We start from the raw sequence: 21,742 nt of genomic DNA, 5'->3' as shown, positions 1-21,742 counted from the left end.
GTGCACAGCTTTCTTCCATGTCTTGGGAATAGTAGTATGAGAGAAGAGCCTACAGTTTTACAAAATACAGGCTCCCTCCACCTTGTTTGTAACACTTCTGTATAGCCATGCATTTTATTAAACATACTCAAAACATTTGAGGGATGTAGATGACATAAATTAAAACATCTTGGTTTCTGAGCCCCAAGCTAAATTATATAAAGCCATAATTTCTCACAGTTATCTGTGATCTACTTTCTGGCAATATCTGAAGTAGCACAATGTAGTGGAAACAGCAAGTACTTGCTTTGGAGCCAAAAAGCCTGGATTCTGATCATCATCAGTTCTGCCAGAAACTCATTGTGCAATCCTAGATAAATAATATGACCTCCCAGGTCTTTAGGAAATAACATTAGATTTTCTCAAAATGTGCTTCTATCTATGATTTTCTGCATACAGAATATAATAATTTGCTAACGAAGGCTCCCCATAATCACCGAATAACCGGTACCCATCTCTATTCCTGAACTTCTAATAGCCACAACTTATGAAGGAAGATCAGTTGCAAAAGCCATGTGAGTCTAAGCATACTCTAAACAACAGCACACATACCCAAAGCAATGCAATGTAGAGAGCCAGAGAAGGCATATGTTGACTAATGTTACACAAGATCCACTAGTAACCAACTGTACATGTAACACAATAACTAGATTTAAATTCTTACTAAGTCGCATGAAACCTTTAATATGGAAATACTAGCAGTAGCTATGACACGTTAGAAAAATGTAAAGTCATTTTCCCCTGCTTTTGTAAACTTCTGAGAATAGCTATGGTTACAGTTCTAAATGGAATTTCATTAAAGCTACATCTGAACCATGTACAAGTTCACCTCATATATCAAGGACCATCAGCACTTTACTACTATCCATGTGGTGGGATAAATTACTCTGGCAACACACATTTCTGGGAACATCATATTTACTGAGGCTAGCAATTAATCACTTAAAATTGTATTTGAATGAAATGTGTTTCCAGGAAAATATTTTAATTGTATTATCTTTTTTATAATTTCACTAGGCAAATTAGATGACTTGAAATAGAAAATGGATTTCAACAAAAAGTAATTACTTGATAGTACAATCTATACAATCACCTAAATACAACTTTATCCTGTGGGGCTTAGTTTATTGTAACTCATGAATACATAGATTTTGATTCATTTTAAGCTGCACATGTCTACATTAACAATAGAAGTAGTGTTCTTCAAGATTTAAAATGCAATTTTAAACATCTTTTAAACATAAAGTTAATTTGAAGATTTTGCCTTGATAATTACCTGCATTTTATTTATAATTTTATACCTGTAAGTTATTTTTATAAGACCATCTTATCATTCAACATAATAAATAATTATTGTGGTGTTGTTCAATTAGATACATGATTCTAAATAGCCAAAGAAAGTGCCATGCATACTTTAGTAAGCTCATTTTGAGGAGGATAGGTAACGATAAGTTAACTCTTTTGAACATTAGTAAATATGCACAAACTTTTAATGTTACTGAGATGAACTTAAGGTTTATATACGATAATTTTTTTTTCAAATAATGAAACTTTTCCATAAATTATTAACATTATTTGAAAAGTTTGCAGACTTTCTTTTGATAATTTCTTATGCATAATTAAATGTGTTAATATTTTCTTTCTGATATATTTTCTTTCTAATATATTTTGTACACATTAAAATTTATTAGTCCTGGTGCCTTAGTAATTTCTTTACGTATTTGCTAGAGAAATAACAATAAACAATGATAAGAACCTCTCTTGAACACCTTCTGTATTCCTGGCTGTCAGGCCTTGTGTTACATTTTTTGTGAGCATTGTCTCATTAAATCTGCCAATAATCTTATAAGGTTAAGTACTATGCTATAATTAACTTCATTTTAATATTTTGTTAGTGATTTTACATATGAATACTGTGGTAAAAAAATATTTCATATTTTATTCTTGATTCTAGAGATTACTTGCACATTTCTTTTTTTATTCATATTTATTTATGTATTGAGCAGCAGCTAAGGCCCAGGCAGTGCTAGAAGTGCTGGGAATATAGTAAGTGCTGATGATTTGGTAATGAATAGGACAGACAAGATGCTTACCTTCATCGAGTTTATATCCGGTGTTGCAGTACAGACACTAACACTGAAACAAATAATATCATAATTTCCGGTCATGATTACTACTAAGAAGAAAGTAAACCAAGGTAATAGCTGCAAAATGACAATGGAGTGAACGAGAAAGACGGTGATGTGAAATTAGGTCAGAGAGTTGGGCAGGAAGCAAATTATTCAGCAATTTGTAATTTTTAGCTTTAAATTTTGGATTTAAATTGTTAAAGACAATTATCCAAACTTGGCTTTAAATACAGCTACGTAACCATTACGTAGAGTATCCTTATTTGAGTAGTGTCACTCCTGACTAAGGCACAACATTTTTACAACTCTGTGAAGTTAGAGATTAATTTAGGGAAAACTGATAATGTGAAATGATTTTTCCTTCTATCCAGTAAAAAGGTGGGACTGCCTAAGTGGCTGCTTAAATAACTTTAGTCTTGCAGTAGATTTGAATAGGGTAAAATTTCTTATTACTATTTGTTTCAGCAAAGTATATCAGTGTTAATATTAATATCATTATTATAAATGTCTTTATTACCCTTTTTGAAAATGATCTGATTCTACCTCTTGAACACTTATTACATAAATCGTGGGACTGTACTCCGTTTTCCATCCTGTATATATACCATCAAACCTTTCCTTGTGTTGACATCTTTGTCATTTGTTTTTGAAGTTTATTTCCTACTGCCTTTTGAGACTATTTTCCACTCGTTATCCCACCCACTTCCTTCACATTTTGTGCATTATTTTTTTTTCATTCTTTTGTTATGACTTCCTGGTTCGATTTTCTTCAAATAAAAATCATGGGTTTTTGCATTTTATTAAAAATGTTGGCCAGGCACGGTGGCTCATGGCTGTAATTCCAGCACTTTTGGAGGCTGAGGTGGGCGGATCATTAGAGGTCAGGAGTTTGAGACCAGCCTAACCAACACGGTGAAACCCCGTCTCTACTAAAAATAGAAAAAAACTTAGCCAGGCGTAGTGGCGTGCACCTGTAATCCCAGCTACTTGTGAGGCTGAGGCAGGAGAATCACTTGAACCCTGGGGGCAGGGGTTGCAGTGAGCCAAGATCACACCACTGCACTCTAGCCTGGGAGACAGAGCGAGACTCCATCTAAAAAAAAAAAAAGTGTCAACTAGTTATCTGAAATTTTCTTCTGATTTCTATGATAAATCATTTTTCTCTTATTTGCTAATTCTGAAACAAAGCTATATTATATGGTTGATAGGTGATTAATGCCCAGTTGACATCCACATTCTTAGCATATATCAGACATTCATAGAGTGTGGCTGGGTTCATTTTAAAGAAGGATCTGCTTATATTCCATGTACTTAGTTTTAACATAATCTGATCTCAAGGAAAGTAAAGCACTCTATATGTTTTATATATGCTTCTACATTACAAACCTCAATATGTATTACCTTCATGATGTTTCCCTACTACTACCCAGGGAAAAATATATTTCTATAATGCATGTGATTTACCCTTCCTTTCATTCACTCATTTTCTAGGAAATATTTTCTGCAAATAAATATAGGAAAAGAGATACTTGGCAATAGAGGTAGAAAGTGAGAAAGGCACTCCACTGGCTTCAGACTGCAGTAGTCAAAGACATGCAATTGAGGAATGGTTTCTGGATGCCAAAGATTATATTTCTAAATCAGAATGCATGAAACTGGGTAAATCAGTTTGTTTTATTTTCTGCCAATAAGCTACAGTGAACCTCTAATTGATTTCAAGATTAAGTTCCGTCAGTCTTGTCATTACAGCTTAGTAACAGGTTGTCTAACCTAGTTTTTAGTACTATAATGGGAATCTTAAAAAGGTATATTAGAAACTTCTTATTATAAGATTATACTTTTGTAATGGTCTGCCAATAGGTTTAATTTACTTGGTAGTGATTTGGTCATTGAATATTATTTTAATAAAATCTAATTTGTAGCTTTTTCTCACAAAGACAAATACTTTATGATTTCATTTTGGAATCTTAAAAAGTTTATCTCATAGAAACACAGTAAAAAGTGGTTAGCAGAAACAGTGGAAAGGGGAAGGAATGAGAAGAGGGAACATGTTGATCAAAGAGAACAAAATTCTATTTACAGGAGAGAACTCAGTTTTGGTGATCTATTGCTCTGCATGATGACTACAGTTAATAGCAATGCATTGTATGTTTCAAAATTTTACAAATAGATTTTTAATGTTCTCACTACACAAAAAAGTTAGTGAGGTGATGAATATGTTAATTAGCTTGATTTAAGTCTTCTACAATGCACAACAAAAATCAAAACATTATTTTGTAGCCCATAAATATACACAATTATTATTAGTGTATTAAAAAGAAATTTAAAATTTTAAACAGATATATAAAAACTAAGAAATATTTAATATCTCATAACCAGGATAGCATTCTTACTGCTTTGGAATGACCGTTTTCTTTGACACTTGCCTTTGAAATAATAAAGAATCCAGTTTACACTTGAAACACCTGATAAAATTTCAAAAGGATAAAGAAACTGAGATTGTATAGAATGTTTCAGAATGAAGACTGCAATGATGTGTTTGGAATCATCATGAAGACTGCGTTATGGTAAAATAGATCGGTCTGGTTTATTTTGAGGGGCATAAAAATGTTATCATCTCTTTAATGACCTTGTATTGTCATTATCAAAATCCTAAAATGTGCTTCTATTCTATTTTTTTCTCTTATTTGAATGAATTACTGTTAAAGGACATTTTGTATTGGCAGTAAATACTCACATGATGGAATAGGTAGTCAAATAGATGAAAAAGTTGAGAAAATTGAGGTGAATGGATTCCTCAGTTTTTAATAGAATCTTAGTAGACTTATTCATAAACTACAACTAAGCTTTATTCATTTTCTTGGGTTTTATCTACAGTTATTTACACTACACCCACGTATCTTTGTCCAACTAAACTTAATTTTCCATCTAGTTTATATTACATTTCCTACTTTAAAATGTATATAGCCACTATTCTATTTTCTTGAATGACTTCGTTACACATGGAGATTTTTTTTTCAATGTGAACTCTAGGTTGTTTCCTTTTCTATGTATTCTGAATACCAACCTTATATGTTCTATTTTAAAAGCATAATCTTATTAAACCATAAACTCTATAGTTGTGGAGACATGGAGAAATGTTTTTTTTTTTTTTTTTTTTTTGAGACGGAGTCTCGCTCTGTCGCCCAGGCTGGGGTGCAGTGGCCGGACCTCAGCTCACTGCAAGCTCCGCCTCCCGGGTTCACGCCATTCTCCTGCCTCAGCCTCCCTAGTAGCTGGGACTACAGGCGCCCGCCACCTCGCCCGGCTATTTTTTTGTATTTTTTAGTAGAGACGGGGTTTCACTGTGTTAGCCAGGCTGGTCTCAATCTCCTGACCTCGTGATCCGCCCGTCTCGGCCTCCCAAAGTGCTGGGATTACAGGCTTGAGCCACCGCGCCCGGCCGACATGGAGAAATTTCTAAAAGTCATTAGAGATTCTCTTTTTTACTTGTTACTTTAAAAAAAAAATGAAAGAAAATGAATATGTTAATTGAGCTAAGTGCCTACCTACTTCTTGCGAAAGTTGTCTAGGATGTCATTGATTTGTGATTGTGTTCCGTTTTTACTTCAAAAACTATTTAGTCATCATTTTGAGTAATATGCGTCAATAACTTACGATGCGTGAATCTTACCCAGAGATTGTTGATTCACCTTGCCTATGAAAATTCTATATGTATGTTAAATTTAATTTCAGGTAGACCTTATTATAAATTACTTGAAATAATACATATAAATATAAGATTACAAGAAATCTAGGTGTAATTTATTTTATTTAAACAAGCAGAAGGAGAACATTTTTTTTCCAATCTCCCTCCCAAGAGTCTACCAAGTTGTTATAGATGACTTGTAAATTCATTAATTTAAGTAGTTCAACATTTTTCAGTTATTAAAGTAAATATGTATAGCATGTTAACTATTTTACCTTCAGAGAAATTTTTTCTTGTTTTAGACATATTTAATGATGTATAAACTTACAGAAAGAACACTGAGATAATCAGATTATGCATTTGTTAATATAATTTTTATCAAGAAAGTGCAAAACATTAGAGTAAAATCACAAAGTGCAAAGTTTTAAAAGTAAAATTAATCATTCAAAGGGAAGAATCAGGGGATATTGCTGAAGTGTGGATGGTTAATGAAGTTAAAGAAGCCGATATTATTTAAAAGTAGAAAGACAAGTAACTGAAGAACCAAACATAATTTTATAAGGATTAAGCTTTGGAAAGAGATAGGAAAGAATAGCCTAAAGTGAAATCTCATTTTGTAAATCAGGAAATAAATTTATATTATCTAAATAATTCATCAATCTAGAAATAGTGCTATAAAAGTAATTAGTAAAAGCACTAAATATGGACATATTTAAAGATAGTGCCTTTGGGAAATGGGCTTGGGGTCCAAGAGGAAGAAATTGTAGACTACTTTTCATCATAAGCTCAACTGTACTCTTCTTTTGAAACCATGTACCTACACTATTATAATAGGAACATTTCTTAAAAGTTGATTATCTTTTGAAATTATCTCTTAAGTTTCATTTAAAAGATTCCAGATGGCTGAGGTGTAACCCACAGAGAAGCCCTGTGTGAACACTAATTGATGTAGAACCAAGAACTCCAAAGAAACATTCAGAAAACAACAGATCTTCCGCTACACTCACCTACTGATTTATTCCACAGATGTCTATGGAGGACTTACTCATGCCAGGCATTCTGTTAAAGCACTGGGAAATGTGAGCAAAAATACCCAACATTCTTGCTCTTATAGAGCTTCCAGTGTAGACGAAAAAAATGACCAGTTAAATAATTTCACAAAAATGTTGATTTTTAACATATTTACATGATATAGTAAGCACAAATAGCTGGTAGCTCCAACGTAGGCTTTTATGAGGGAGTCAAAGTCAGGGAGGACTCTCCTGAGAGAGTAATACAAAATTATCAGAGGCATAAGTAGGCCTTAGCTTAAAGAAACCGGCAGATGGTTCAGATTTACAGTGAGCAGCATAGATTACGATGCTGTGAACAGAAGCAACGTGAAAAAGTAGACAGACACCCTCCTTGTTGCAAAGAGTAAAGGAGAGCAGGATGTAAGATAGAACTGAGAGTGAAGGTAGTGGGACAGACATCACAGGCCATGCTTAGGATTCTGGTCTTTAATAGTGCAATAAGAAGCCATTGAAATGTTATAGAGATCATATTTATGTTTCATAAAGTTCTTTTGGATGTGGTGTTATAGGTCCATTAGACAGGCAAAAGAACAGATCTAGTGAGAGCAATGAAAGAGTGTGTCAATAAGCCCTGGATGGGAGTGATTATTGTCTTAGAATAGAGAGGTAGTAGTAAAGATTTAAACCATGTGAATGGAATCAACAGATAAATATCAGGAAGGGGCAGCAGCGTTCTCTATTAAATTGTACGGAGGAGGTGGCCTTTAATTTCTCAGTTTCTATATACAAAAATAAGTGAATTGAAAGAACATTGCATTAAGAGGAATTGCAGGAAGTAGAGCGGCTTTGAATTATGCTCTTAATTTACTTAGTTTGGACAGACAGTGCAATACTTGCAAAAATTCAGGAAGAGGGATTAAGTAGAATGTATGTTAGAAATACTGGTCTGATTTTCAGAGAAGAGTGCGGACTGGTGGTAAAAATTTGAGTCAACTCTATGAATGTTCAAATTGAAGGCCTGGGTGTGCAGGAGTTGTCATGGAGGAAAAATGAAGTAAAATATAATGAGGGCCTAAGACATGGAATTGGGAGACCTCCAACTTGTAATAAAATTGTTTAAGGGAGGAGCTGAATAAGCAAACAGGAAGGAGAAATGCTTATAATCCTAGAGAATGATTCATGTGAAGAAATTTCATTTTGTAACAAAGAAAAGGGGTGGGTGAAGGGGGCAGAATATGACTGTGTCCATTTGAAATCCAGTCAGTCACAAGCTAAGATGTCCAAAATCAGAAAGAAAAGTATTTTAATTTTCTTTGGTAATGAACTGTTTTGAAAACAATTATGTTGTATCACTGACTAATTGGTCAATGTTTGTGTTCAACAATGCGAGATCAACTCATCAGAGCCACTGGGAGCTTAACTGTGCATTGGCTCTGTTGCTTGCAAAATGCCAGAGCTTAGTCTACAAGTTCCAAGCAGAGGACAGGCTAGAGTCAAATTATGAGATCACATAGCTAGAAATTCTAAAAGACTAGGTAAATTCTGTAAACCCTGATTGAAGATAGCAGGCTGCTTCTAAATGCCCAATGCTCTGCCCAAATGGAGAATTTCTGTCTGAGTCAGAATCCTGATTCTGGTAGCAGTCACGTGACAGTCTGAATTCAACATTGTTCTTGTATTTGAATTATAATCAACGTATTTTTATTCTAAGTTGATGTCTCAACAAGTATTGGAGCACCCGTTATCAGTTCTTACAGTCTCTTCCCCCATTTTTTATGCTAAGGATGACACAAAAGATACTTAGATTATGTACGTGCACGTGCACATGTATAGTTCGTGTGTGTTCATATAATTTTGTTGTGTTGGAATTTACAGCACTCTAAATAAGCAAGCAATTAATGGATAAATGGATGTTTGGGTTTTTACAAAAATTGAATTTTACTGTAAAAATATTTTCAGTGTATGTTATATGATGCAGGAGGGAAAAAATTAGAATTTGGATAGCTATGCACTAATGAACAATTCAGTTAAGCTGAGTTGTACTCTTGCCTGTTATCATTAGGATGGGGGTTATCTCCTAGATATTATTCTTTCCAAGAAATAAGCTGTTTGTACATATCTCGTTGCTTGGCATTATCATTATGAAACATCAAAACACAAAAGAAAAAAATACTCAGATGGTGCTGTGAACATTCTCATGAATAAATCAGTTCCTTCACTACATAAGGCTCAAATGAGTCTTATCTCAAAATAAATAAGTAAACAAATAAAATAAAATAGAAAGAGGAAAAAATTCTAAATTAATTCTTGAAAAACATATGCATTTTTCTGTATCTTGTGTTATATTTTAATAAACATCAGCCATTCCTGAAATTATCCACCTGATAATTTCAAGTGTTGGGACATTTTGGGTCAGACTAACTTCTGGTATACTAAGGAATTAGATACTTTATTTATTTAATTTATTATTATTATTATTTTTTCTTTTTTGAGACGGAGTCTCCCTATGTCTGTTGCCCAGGCTGGAGTGCAGTGGCATGATGGTGCATACCTGTAGTTCCAGTTACTGATAGGCTGAGATGAGAGGATCCCCTTGAGCCCGGGAGTTCAAGGCTGCAGTAAGTCATGATCATGCTGCTGCACTCCAGTCTGGGCAAGAGAGCAAGACCCCATCTTAAAATAAATAAATAATAAATAAATATAATTTCAATCAGAAATATATTTCACAGAAACACATCAATATATGAAAAAAATTGCTAAAATTAGTTCTTCCAATAGTTTTCTAAAATGGCAAAAACATTGGAACAAAAAACATTTAATGCTCTACTGTAATATTTACAGTGTTGTGATTAAAAGTAAATTATAAAGTAGTACAGATTTATTTTTATAAATGTAAGCACTAGTTTTTTAATTAGATATAGCAAAATTAATTAATGTTTAGACATAATTTGCATTCTGAAGACTGCTATTTGTTTTAATTGAATCACCAATTCCTTACTGGAATTAAAATTTATGCTAAACACAACAGTTTTGTTTTAATAACTTTGAATTGTGTTTATCATAACAGTAAATGATAACAGTTATAGAATTTAAGAAGTATTGTGATAATGACAAGATCACTGATGTTAAGTAGAAGGAAGGCCTTTTGTACTTTGGAGAAGAAGTTAGATGTAATACAATGCTGTAAAAGTAGGTTTCATAATCGTACACAGATAGCTATAAAATTCAAGAACAAAGTTTTTATTGCTAGCGTGTACACTTTTAGCCCTTAAGTCTCTTTTCTACATTCAAATTATTTGTATTACATAATTCTCTAATATAAGGTTTGCAGAAGAGAGAAAGTATTAAATGAGATGACTGAAAAAAGTGTGAAAACTGTTTGCAATTCTATGATATATGAATGTATGTGGATGATAATGTGTGAAAACAAATATATGATGCTGAGTCACTTAAATTGTTATGTTAAGTGACTGTATATTATCTTTGAAATTTAAAATAATTAAAGAATATAATATTGAGGGATAAATCAGTGTTACGATGGACTTTATAGAGCACTAAGCAATTGTTTAGCATATATTTAATAATCAAAATATTTAAAATTTGGTTAAAATTGGGTTAAAAATTTTAGTCAGAAAACAAGCAGCCAAAATACAGAGGAAAAGAAAAGAAAAAAAAAGTCCAGTCAGAGGCCAAAACTGTGCAAAATTCAATGGTTTCTAAAATATTCAATAGATAATACTAACTCCTTTCTATGAGACAAGACAATGTAAAGTAAAATGCATCTACTCTAATTAACTACTCAGAAGTAGAAGAAAGTAAATAATTATTGAACTAATTCTGAAAGTGGACATAATTAGCACATTAATCATCCACTATAAATTATTTAATTCAATAATAATCCTGGAAGAAAAATTAGTATTATAGTCAGTAGTAAAGTGTTTTGCATTTAATACTCACCATCATAATGCTGTCAGCTGGAATAAACGATGCCTTCAAATAATTTTTTTTAAATATTTTGGTTAAATTAAATTGTTAGAATATATTAATTTATACTGAGTAGGATAATGAGTTTAAAAAAAACAATTCCGTAATTATCTCAGTGTTGGAATTTCTCTTAGACATAAACCAATTAGCTCTCCACACCCCAACATAAGCTTTATCTCATTGGTACTGGAGTTTAAAAATTCTAACTAAAATACTGAAATAAGCAGAGGAAACATATGTAAAATAAGATTATAATGAGTTCTTTACAAAGGCACTTCAGAGCTGTCTGACATTAAAAAATTAAATGTTTAGTATGTAACACATATTTAGTTTTATCTTTTATCCAACATTCTGATATTTATCAATAAAAGTCTATAAACACTGTGACATGACAAAAATACTAAAAATACATCTGAGTATTGAAAGCAAGCTGTGGAAAAATAGTTCTTCCCTTATAGGCTCCTGAGTCTTTTTATGCAGATCTGTTTAATGGATTGAGCTCCTCTGAATCTTGCTTGACTGACATTGGGAATGATGTGGAGTTATGGTGAAAGAAAGGAAAAAAAGCAGGAGATCAGAAGAGAGAGCTGGGAATTCTCCATTGGTTTGGTTTGGGAAGAGTTTGGGAAATCAAAAAAGGAGAGCTGAAGTATATGAGCATGAGATCAGAAAGGAGAAAAAGAGAAAGGGAATATTAGGTATTTTTGAGGTTATGATTAAAATCTACTTTTTGTATCTTGGAAAGGGTTTAGTAAAGATTGCATTTGTTTTTGTCTGCTAAATAGCAGACTTCAAGTACATGGCCTCAAGGCAGGAGCAAGAAGCTTTTTAACGGGTAACACATACTTGTCTAGTTTGGGGACTCTGCCAAATACTCAGCCAAATTTTAAAAATAAAAAAGTGTTTCACTTTTGTAAGGTTATTGTCCAATGCATTATCGTTGGATTCAATATAAGCTTTCTACGAGTAATCTGTGGGTGTATTGAATTTATAAAGTATATTAAATGTTCACATCTTTGACTAATGTTTCTAGAAATAGGAACTTTATGAGATTGAATAGCAAGTATAATTTTTCCTCCTCTGAGCAATGCATCACATAAAATAAATATGTATAAAACCTGTAATGTAGCCTAGGTGGTTCACTTTCTCATTATCCATGGAAGAGGGCATGCCAGCCGTCACTGTGAATTTAGAAGTGATTGGTACATAATAGCCTAATTGGTATTGGTCGATGAAAAACAGTGGAGTCAATGACAATAATGGTCAAAGGGGAGAGGGCAGATAATTAGAAAGGAAGAGGAGCACATATCAGAGTAGGCTATTTTTCCACTTGGTTTTATATTGCTTTGAAAAAGAAGAGATTCTACCACAGTTCAGCTTCAGGCACTCAAATTAAATCGTTATAGTTTTGAAGCTTGTGTTGAGACTCAAAGACACTTGAATTTTGAGCAGTCCGAGAGCAACGGCAGACAACCACCAGCTTGTCTGTTGCAGTTCACAAGCATCAGATGTGATAAACCTTCTTGTTGAGTGATAATCACTTTTCTGTTTTCTTTTTTCTTTTTTTGTTTTTTATTTTTTGGAGTCATCAATACACAGAATGGTTAAATAGTGTACTCTAGCTCACAGACCTGTCAAGTGTCAGAGCAGGGATCCAAACATGAGCAGTTTTGCCTCAGAGTGAATTCTCATCATCATTTTACGTGCTGCCTCTGGGGAAAAATGTATTGGGAGAGGGGTCAGTCAAGTATCCTTCTCAGTTCCTTGTGATGAGGGTTTCTGAAATTCTTGTCCTGAAGGGGGTAGATAAATTGAATTAGGTTTATCCTGGATACAAGTCAGTAAGATATAAATATTTCAACAATATGTTTGTATATCCTCTGTTTTATATTTCTCAAAATTATTTTTAAAACACAAAAGCCTATAAACAGATGAAACTATGAAGTGGTCTACTAGAAATCCTGCATTGGAAGATTTCTGGAAAATTATCCAACCGTTTCTATTTTCCAGTATACTGCATATTATTTAGCAAATATGCTATTAGGTAACATTCATTTAAATTCAAGTGTGTTCTCAAAGAGACCTGACAAAGATTCGGAAACAAAATAGTGCCATCGTACCTCCCTTTTGTTCCTCTGTGCCTTCTCTGGGTGCTTTAGCTACTGCCCACTTTCTCATGATGACCTGGATATAAATATTTAAGAAATTTCTACTGAGTCTGCAATATAGAAAAAAAGTGAGCAGAGTGTTATATTGGGGAATGCAGTAGTTGGGATGAAGTATTTGACTATGAGGAGTTATTGCAGTATGCTTCATAGAAGAAGTGATATTTCCAGTGTCCATTTTTTTTTTAAGAAAAGAAAAATCAATAAAACAAGCAGTTATAGGAGAAGGTCCCAGATCCAATTAGACACAAGGACTGCGAAGGCAAGGTTTATCTGAAGAATAAAAAATACTCTGAATTTTTTTAATGAAAGCTCAGGGATGGAGTAGACATCATTGACCTCAGTTTCCTCATATGCAAACTGTAGACTTTGACCTAACTCAGTAAGTATTTTTCAACCCAGGCTGATCATCAGGATCACCCACCTGTAAATATACAGATGCCAGAAGTTAGATGATTTCTAAAATCTTGTATACCTTTACTTTTATGAGAAAAAAAAAGAGAAATGTTTCTTTTCTAAAGCACTTGAATGTCTCTTCTGCATGTTTTAGCCTGATTACTGTATAGTCCTGTTTAGATTGGCACTTTCATCCTCTATCTCTGCTGAGAGGAGAATTGGTGGGATGGTGTCATTTGCATATTTGAACTTAAATTCTCTATACATGAAGGGTCACAAAATAAGATGACACATTTTGAATGATTACAACTTCATTTTTCTATAAAATTGTTCAGTATTTCCAAGTTGAGCATACCCATTAAGACAAGCTAAGGTGATAGACCTACAGTTTAGGTCAACATTTATTTCAATTTGGAGGTTCCTTTGGAACATACAGCCAGTGAATTCCAAATGTGAAACTTTTTTTCTGTTAACAGCCCGGCATATAGCAAAGCTAATAAACAAAAAATTTAAAAAGCATTTCTTGAAAAGATAATTGTTTAAAAAATTAACTCCATACCCATCCAAGTTATAATACCCATATTAGAAAAGCATTATAAAGTTGAACATCTCCTTTTTCTCAAACAGCTCACTAAGCGTTGGATTATACCATCTCTTAAAATTCCTTTAGATTTTATTATTACACAGTTATTTATTTGATGAAGGAATTTAAAAACAGGTCAGGGATTGTATCTAACTGGCAATAAAAGCAGTGAAAGACCTTTGTTAAATTATCAAATATTACCATTCTTTTCTACTATATTTGTTTGCCTATCTGCAACCACATAAAAAAGTGATTCAATTTTTTCTCATAAAATTTGAATAGAAATATTCTGATCATACTTAGAAGTTAGAAGTATTTAATTAGAAGTTATATTTCTGGAACAGATATAGAATATACTGTGCTTTTTTTCTTGATTGTTGCATTTAGTTATTCTTTAAGTTTTCTTTGCATAATAAAGAAATTATAAAATATCAAGATGATTTCTGAAATCATTTTGTATATATATTGTTACTGCTTGAGACCACATACAGTTCAGACACAGGCATCACTCCCACATAAGAGACATCTCTTAGGGTGGATAAAGTGGTTATAAATACAAAATACCAAGTTATAGATGCTCTGCCTTTCAAATGGTTCTCATAGTGTAGTTCATACAGCATCAGTGCCAGCAGCATTACCTGGAACTTAATCAAAATGTGAATTATCAGTCTCCACTCCAGACCTTCTGAATCATAATTCTGGCAGTGGTGTCTGGAAATTTCTATTTCCATATGTCCTCAAGCTTACTGTGATGCACACTAAAGTTCAAAAACCACTGGTCATTTTCACCTATCTAATTTTTTATTCTTAACTATAATGTAAGAATATAACTTCTGATCGTCCCCTAAATTAATTCTTGGATTCTTGTTTTATTTTATTTGAAAGAATTTTATTGTGTTAGGAAGGGGTACACAAAAGTGCAAACAAATTAAAATACAGATTGCAAGCAAACATTCACAGTAACTTTGGGATAGCCATACCTTATTGTTACGGCCTCACTCATTGATTGATCAATTTGCAAATAAATACAAGTTAGGATCATGATAAATACTGTGAAAAAAACTAAAGCAGAATAAGGGAATAAAGGATGTGCATGGGAGGGTATTATATATGCTATTTTTGTTGCATTCTTGAGGAGGACTTTGATAGAGAAGATAACATTAAGAAAGACAACTGAGGGAAATGAATGTGTGATCCACAGACATTTGAAGGAAAGTATTTATAGGCCTGTGACAGCAAATACAAATACCCTGGAGTAGGAGTTTATCTGCTGTGATTGAAGAATAGCAAAATATCAAATAGACTAGGAGAAAGTGAAACAGTGGCAGGAAATAAGGTCAGAGCAGGAAGGACACACCCCATCATAGGCTATACTGAGGAGTCTGGATTTTACTTTTTATGTCTTTAAATCCCTTTAGGACTCTGAAGTGTTTGTGCAGATGATTTTTAAAATTCTTCCTAACCCTAAAATATTTAAAGACTTGAAGCTATTTTGAGTATGCCAGCAAAATATGAATGAATAAAAAGGCAGCAAATCATGTGTCGACCTTACGGAGTAATGAGGACGAAAGAAAAAACTCAAAATATTTTGTAAACAAGTCCTTCCTAAGATATAATAGGGATGGGAAGAAGGAGAGTTGGCAAAGTTTATTAATTGAGGACCAAACCTTAAGCTTGTTCGTGTCCCAGGAATACATGAAATAGATAATCTTAAAGCATATCTAAGATGGATTAAACTACTAGTGTCTTTCCACTCTATATAATATTCCAGCCCTTTAGTTAATTACCTTTTTCAAGTAGCAAAATAACCTTACATAAAGGCTGTCTCTTGTTGGAGAAATATAATTAAAAACAAAATCCTCTACCAACCTAGAAATCTTCTCCACAAAGGTAGAAGAGAAAAAAAAAAACTGTTTTATTTGTTAAATAAGCATTAAACCAGAACGTGATGTGCATCACAGGCAATCTGCTAAAGGGACTGCAGAGACAAAAAAAACCTTTTAGCTTTTTATAAAGCTGAGCAGATACAACCCATTTTGTTTTCTCAAGATAAACAAAAACTAGTCATCAGGTAAGAGGATGTGACAGCACCATTGAACACATAGTTCATTCTAAATTCACCTGGTAATTCAGATGGGCACCTGTTTTTGCTAATTGTCTTTATCCAAAGGAAAAATATGTTCCTCACATCCTTATGACAGGAGATAGGTTTGCAACTTGGGGCCAGGCACCAACTAAACTATAGGCTCCCAGCTTATCACAGAAATTAGGAGATAGGGGGCGCTATCTTCCTTGATGATTGCATTTCAAAGAGATGGCTCCCAGGTCCTTAATAAAAATACATCTTTTTTCCTGAGTCGTAGACTTGGCAAGAAGTTTATTTAGCTTTTAAAAAGATTTGCATGCATTTCAAAGGGAAAAAGAAGAATTCTAAAGTAAATGTTCTGAGAAAGGGAGGGGGGTCTCTTCTTTTTTGCACAAAGAAGAATTTATTTTTCTTATTTTCAATTTTTATTTGCCCTATAGTCTTAATTGCAGAACAGTGTAGAAAGGCCAGGCACTGCCACCTAAAAATCTGGGTGGTATGTAATAACTCCATCTTCCTTCACTTATGATTTAAGAGAATGCTTGTAATTTTAAATAGACACCTGAGGTAATTAATTCTTTTGCAACCTAGAATTTGGAGATTTTTATGTACTATTCAGCCAATACATGGTGGTTAATTCAACTACGGTAGGGAAGTAAGGATAAAGAGAAGTGTTCAGATTCAATGGATATTTAGAAGGTGAAATCTATTGAACTTGGAGATTGATGGGATATAAAGTATGAGGAAAAGTCCTAGATCAAATGATGATATAGAAGTTTCTGCCTTAGACTTCTGCTAAGAGCATTGTGGAACCATTCACAGATATTGTAACAGTAGAGGAGGAGAGGAGAAACATGGGGAGAAGTGAAGCAGGAAAATAAGCTCAAATATGTAACGTGAGGTTCTGTAGTGTTGAGGGTCCGTTCAGTCCCCAGAAAAGCTCACCAGAGTCAGGCGTCAATGCAAGCGCAAAAGGATCTTTATTACAGGTTCGAACCTGGAACCCTCACACGCCCATGAAATGAGTGAGGCGGGAGAGCTACAGATCCGAGCTCAGAACAGCTTTTTATGGCCAAGAGTAAACAAGTACAGAGTCAGAGGGGATTTTGTACAATTCAGGCTTGGGATTGGTTGACATTTGAACAAGGCGATTTGGCTGTTCATGATTGGTTCCCGCCATTTCTAGTATTTCAGTTAATGTAGAAATTCTGGTGACGTTTGTCTATCAGGGGCTTGCAGGGCGAGGGCAGGGCATGCCTTCGCAAACCTTGAAGCAGGGAAGCAGTTTTACAGAAGCAGAACAAAGGCAGTTAATCATTTTGCAACAGGTTTCACAACCGGTTTCGTGACATGAACCTTACTTAAACGCGTCTTGTGACTCCCTTGGATGTCACAAGCAGGAAAACAAGAACTTACAAAATCTTTAAGGATGTAGGGCACAGGTTTTAGCAATAGGGCCTCAACATACACAATTTTATGTCCTTTCAGTAGGATATACAAATAGATGTACATGTGTAAAGATGATTTCCTGTGAATCCTATATGCTCAAGATGCTCTATTTTAATAGGAAATTTTGTTAACCTTATGCCCTTCTTACTTCTCCTGGCTCCTCACTCCTCCTGCTACCACCAAGGAGTGTTGCTTTCTGAAGTTATAAAATACAACTAAAAATGAAACACTTTATTCATCATGAAAATGCAATATATTTCTATTAATGGAAAACAATAGTTTTACCTAGGACAAACACTTGCTATAAATTTATTTTTTTTAATACTGTAGCTGAGATAAACATGAACACTAATCTCATTGGTCATTAAGGGGATTGGAGTCTGTGGCCTCAGGTTACCATTTCTGTTAGTATCTATAAGATAAGAAATTAAAAGAATTTAGACAGTATTTGGTAAAAGTACATCATATAACAGAGTATGACTTCCATTTCGTAAAGGGTAATCATATTTTCCAGTGTTTTCTAGATAATTTTATCCTACATTGAAAACAAAAGAAAGACCTAGGATTATCTGTGTTGTGGCTAAATATGTGGAGATACTCAAAGTACTATATTTGTTAGAATAGAAATATATTTAAGTAATCCTCTAACATATCCCCTTGTTTTTCAGCTGAGGAAATAAGAGTTCTAGGTGGCGATAAATACTGAGACAGATATAATTGATAAAAAGGTACTTGGGGGTTGACAACCTCAGATTTTTATTTTGTAAAGTATGAGTAATCATAGAGCCTGTCAGAGAGAACTAAAATGCTACTTCTGATATTCAATGGCCAGGTGAAAAATATTGTGGATCAACAATGACTTATGGCTGGGTACTAGTGGCTCACGCCTGTAATCTCAGAACTTTGGGAGTCCAAGGCGGGCAGATCACTTGAAGTCAGGAGTTCAAGACCAGTCTGGCCAATATGTTGAAACCTGTTTCTACTAAAAATACAAAAATTCAACGGACGTGGTCACAGGTGCCTGTAATCCCAGCTACTTGGGAGGCTGAGTCAAGAGAATCACTTGAACCTGGGAGGTGGAGGTTGAAGTGACCCGAGAGTTCACCACTGCACTTCAGCCTGGGTGACAGAGTGAGACTCTGTCTCAAAACAAAACAAAACAAAAAACAATGACTTATGTTGTATCATTGTTATGTATTTATAAATAAGGTCCACTTAAAGGCAAGGCTGTTTATGAATTCCTTTTTCTCATATCCTTTCTATTTCTCTATAGAATCACTGCCACACACTGACATACCAGACTATAAATGAATATGACTGAATGTGTGTGCAAGGGTATGTACAGGTATGTAGTGTTAACAATATTTATGGCAATTGATGTTATAATAATCAATGTTTGAATCTCAGTTGCCATTGCAAAGTAATCCAACCGTTGCTATGATAAAACCATATTCCAACCTTAACCTTTCTCATATGCAAAGTTTAGTATCCAAAAATTTGCTATTTTAAAAATATAGGATTAGCTGATTAGCAGCTGACTATTTCTAATGGCAGCTATGCAGCTGATAGCTGATAATTACGGTGTCAGAGAAAGTGCTGTATTTGTAGGATGCACAATTCCATTCTTCACTTTGTGATGACCAGAAACAGAATGTGCTAAGCAACCTGAGCAACCTCATGATGACTGCTCACATACATAATGAGTTTTGGTAGGTAATCATTTTTGAAAGATTGCTAGACTAATTTTTACTCTTCTAGATATTTAAGAGCAAAAAACTAGCTGGACACGGTGGCTCAAGCCTGTAATCCCAGCACTTTGGGAGGCCGAAACGGGCGGATCACGAGGTCAGGAGATCAAGACCACCCTGGCTAACACGGTGAAACCCCGTCTCTACTAAAAAATGCAAACACCCCGTCTCTACTAAAAAATACAAAAAAACTAGCCGGGAGCAGTGGCAGGCGCCTGTAGTCCCAGCTACTTTGGGAGGCCGAAACGGGCGGATCACGAGGTCAGGAGATCAAGACCACCCGGCAGGCGCACAGGCGAACTTCCTGGGCCCCCTCCTCATAGGAGGACCCAGGAACCTCACCCAAGAAGGCCAGAGCGACTTCCTTGGCCTCCACCGGCAGAGACCGGTGAACTTCGCCCTTTCTTCCTTCACATTGGCTAGCTAATAAAGTTTCTTTTTACCTTGCCTACTTGCCTTTTCTCTGGCGCCTGCTCTGGTGGTCGCATAAAACAAATCAGTTATTTCTTGAATATTGTTGTTCTTTAGTTACTTTTTAGGACTTAAGACTCAGAAACAATCAAACTACTGAATCAACCTTGAAAACACTCTGAAAGCCTGTTTATAAAAATTTACAACAGAAGAAAGAACTAGATGAAAGAATCAGAATATTTCTAGTAGATTTGGGGAGTAGTTTCTCATATTGCATATTGCAAAGGCATTTGTACTTCCAGCAATTAAGCACCTTAAATCCCTACATTTATGGAAATAGAAAATGAAAAAGTTCAAAATATTTAAATGAATTTTTTTCTACATTCTTTCTGAAACAATTATGCAATTATCAAATGATTCACTTTATATGCAGTAGTAATTGCTGTTCAAAGGCAGACGTGTATCTCACATATATGTTAAAAATTTAGCTAAGAATATTATAAAACATTTTGCCAAATTTTCTGGATAATACAAGCAAGATTTCACAACAGTGGCAGGTAATAATTTACTTGGAATTCATAACTTGAAGTGTTTTTGTTTCTCTCTGAATAGCCATCATTGAATGTAAATTTCATACTCTTAAAAATACTACGTTTCTTGTTTTCTAGACTAGATGACTGACATCTCATTGGCCTTTTCCAATAGGCATATTTTAAAATTTTGCATATTTTTATACTACTCCTCTAAGGTAGGAGTACAATAAAGTAATTCAATTGACTTTCATACATACCCAAATATTCCTTCAGTTTCCTCATGCTGATAGAATCATACTCTTGTAACATATGGTATAAATTCTTGTGGATTAGGTGTTATAGAAACATGGACTTATAATGCCTCTTTCTTTCACATATTAACTATTCATCTGTGTTAATACAGAACATCTTTTTTTCATGTAATCTTCACTTTTTTTGAAACCATGTACTCAGTTAAGAACATAAATGGCACTAATCTAAATCATAAAGATCACTGTTTCATCTTTACAGCTGTGTCATCATTCCCAAGATTTAAATATTTAACATTTCTAGCAACTCTCAAATTTTCAAACTTGTTTTTTATCTTATGTTTATAAAAGCTACCTGAATACTTGATGGCATACAGCTTGACTTCTGTACCTTGACTTCTGTACAGTAGTGTTAACTACTGTACCTTTAGCATATAGCTAGAGAATGGGAAGTACTCAATAAGTTGTTTTGAAAGAAAAGAAACTCCTTTGCTACATAATGCTGAAATGAAGGAATTGTTTACTAACTGCAATATATTTCTCAAAGATTTCAGACTTCATTCCACTTTCTAACAAAATACTCAGTCACTGAATCACCTACTCCTGTTTGTTGTCCAGCAGACAGGACATTCTTTTAGTTTATGTGAGAAATCTGAGTGGCTAGTTGGAGGATGAGGTTGAGGAGTTCAGCCCAGGGTTACCTAAGCATGTGGAGTGTGAGGAGAATTTGCCTGGCACTCTCAATCTAGAAGTTTACTAGACTCCTGCCTCTCTCTCAACATCTTTTCAATCAGTCTTCATTCTAGCTCCTAAGTCTCAATTCTTTCCATTTTTTTTTTTTCTGTCTCAGTTGTCTCCACCATGAATAAAGCCAACTTTGATTCTCACTGGGACAACTATAGCTGCCTCCAAACTCATCTCACTGCATCCTCTTTTAAAATTTCCTTTCCATTCTCTGATATATGATAAACAAGCTTTCAAAACTCCAAATCTGATCATGCCATACCCCGCTGTGTAAAACTTGTAGTGTTTCCTGTTGTTGATTTTTAAGATTATATAAATGATAGCACACTATGTATCTATTTTTATCTGGCTTGTTCCTTACTTAGCATGTTTTAGAACCTAACAGTTTTGATTGCTTATGGTTATATATTTAAATACAGAGTATGAAGTAAAAGGGCTTAAGAAACCAAATGAATGATACTGGTTCTTTCTGGAGAGGGATGGAGGGAGGGCAGTAGTTCTGCAGGTAATAAAAAAGACTTAAGTT

At 34.2% G+C, this 21,742-nt stretch overlaps 1 protein-coding gene across 1 annotated transcript in view; it reads left to right on the top strand.

Annotated features, from left to right (window-relative positions):
* NAALADL2 (N-acetylated alpha-linked acidic dipeptidase-like 2) overlaps positions 1-21,742 on the top strand; it is a 733,398-nt gene that overhangs the window by 308,087 nt on the left and 403,569 nt on the right. The gene's annotated exons all lie outside the window — the stretch shown is intronic.

This window comes from Colobus angolensis, unplaced genomic scaffold (assembly GCF_000951035.1).
Source record: "Colobus angolensis palliatus isolate OR3802 unplaced genomic scaffold, Cang.pa_1.0 Scaffold228, whole genome shotgun sequence".
Classification (NCBI taxonomy): domain Eukaryota; kingdom Metazoa; phylum Chordata; class Mammalia; order Primates; family Cercopithecidae; genus Colobus; species Colobus angolensis.
This window is presented reverse-complemented; position numbering and strand designations above follow the sequence as displayed.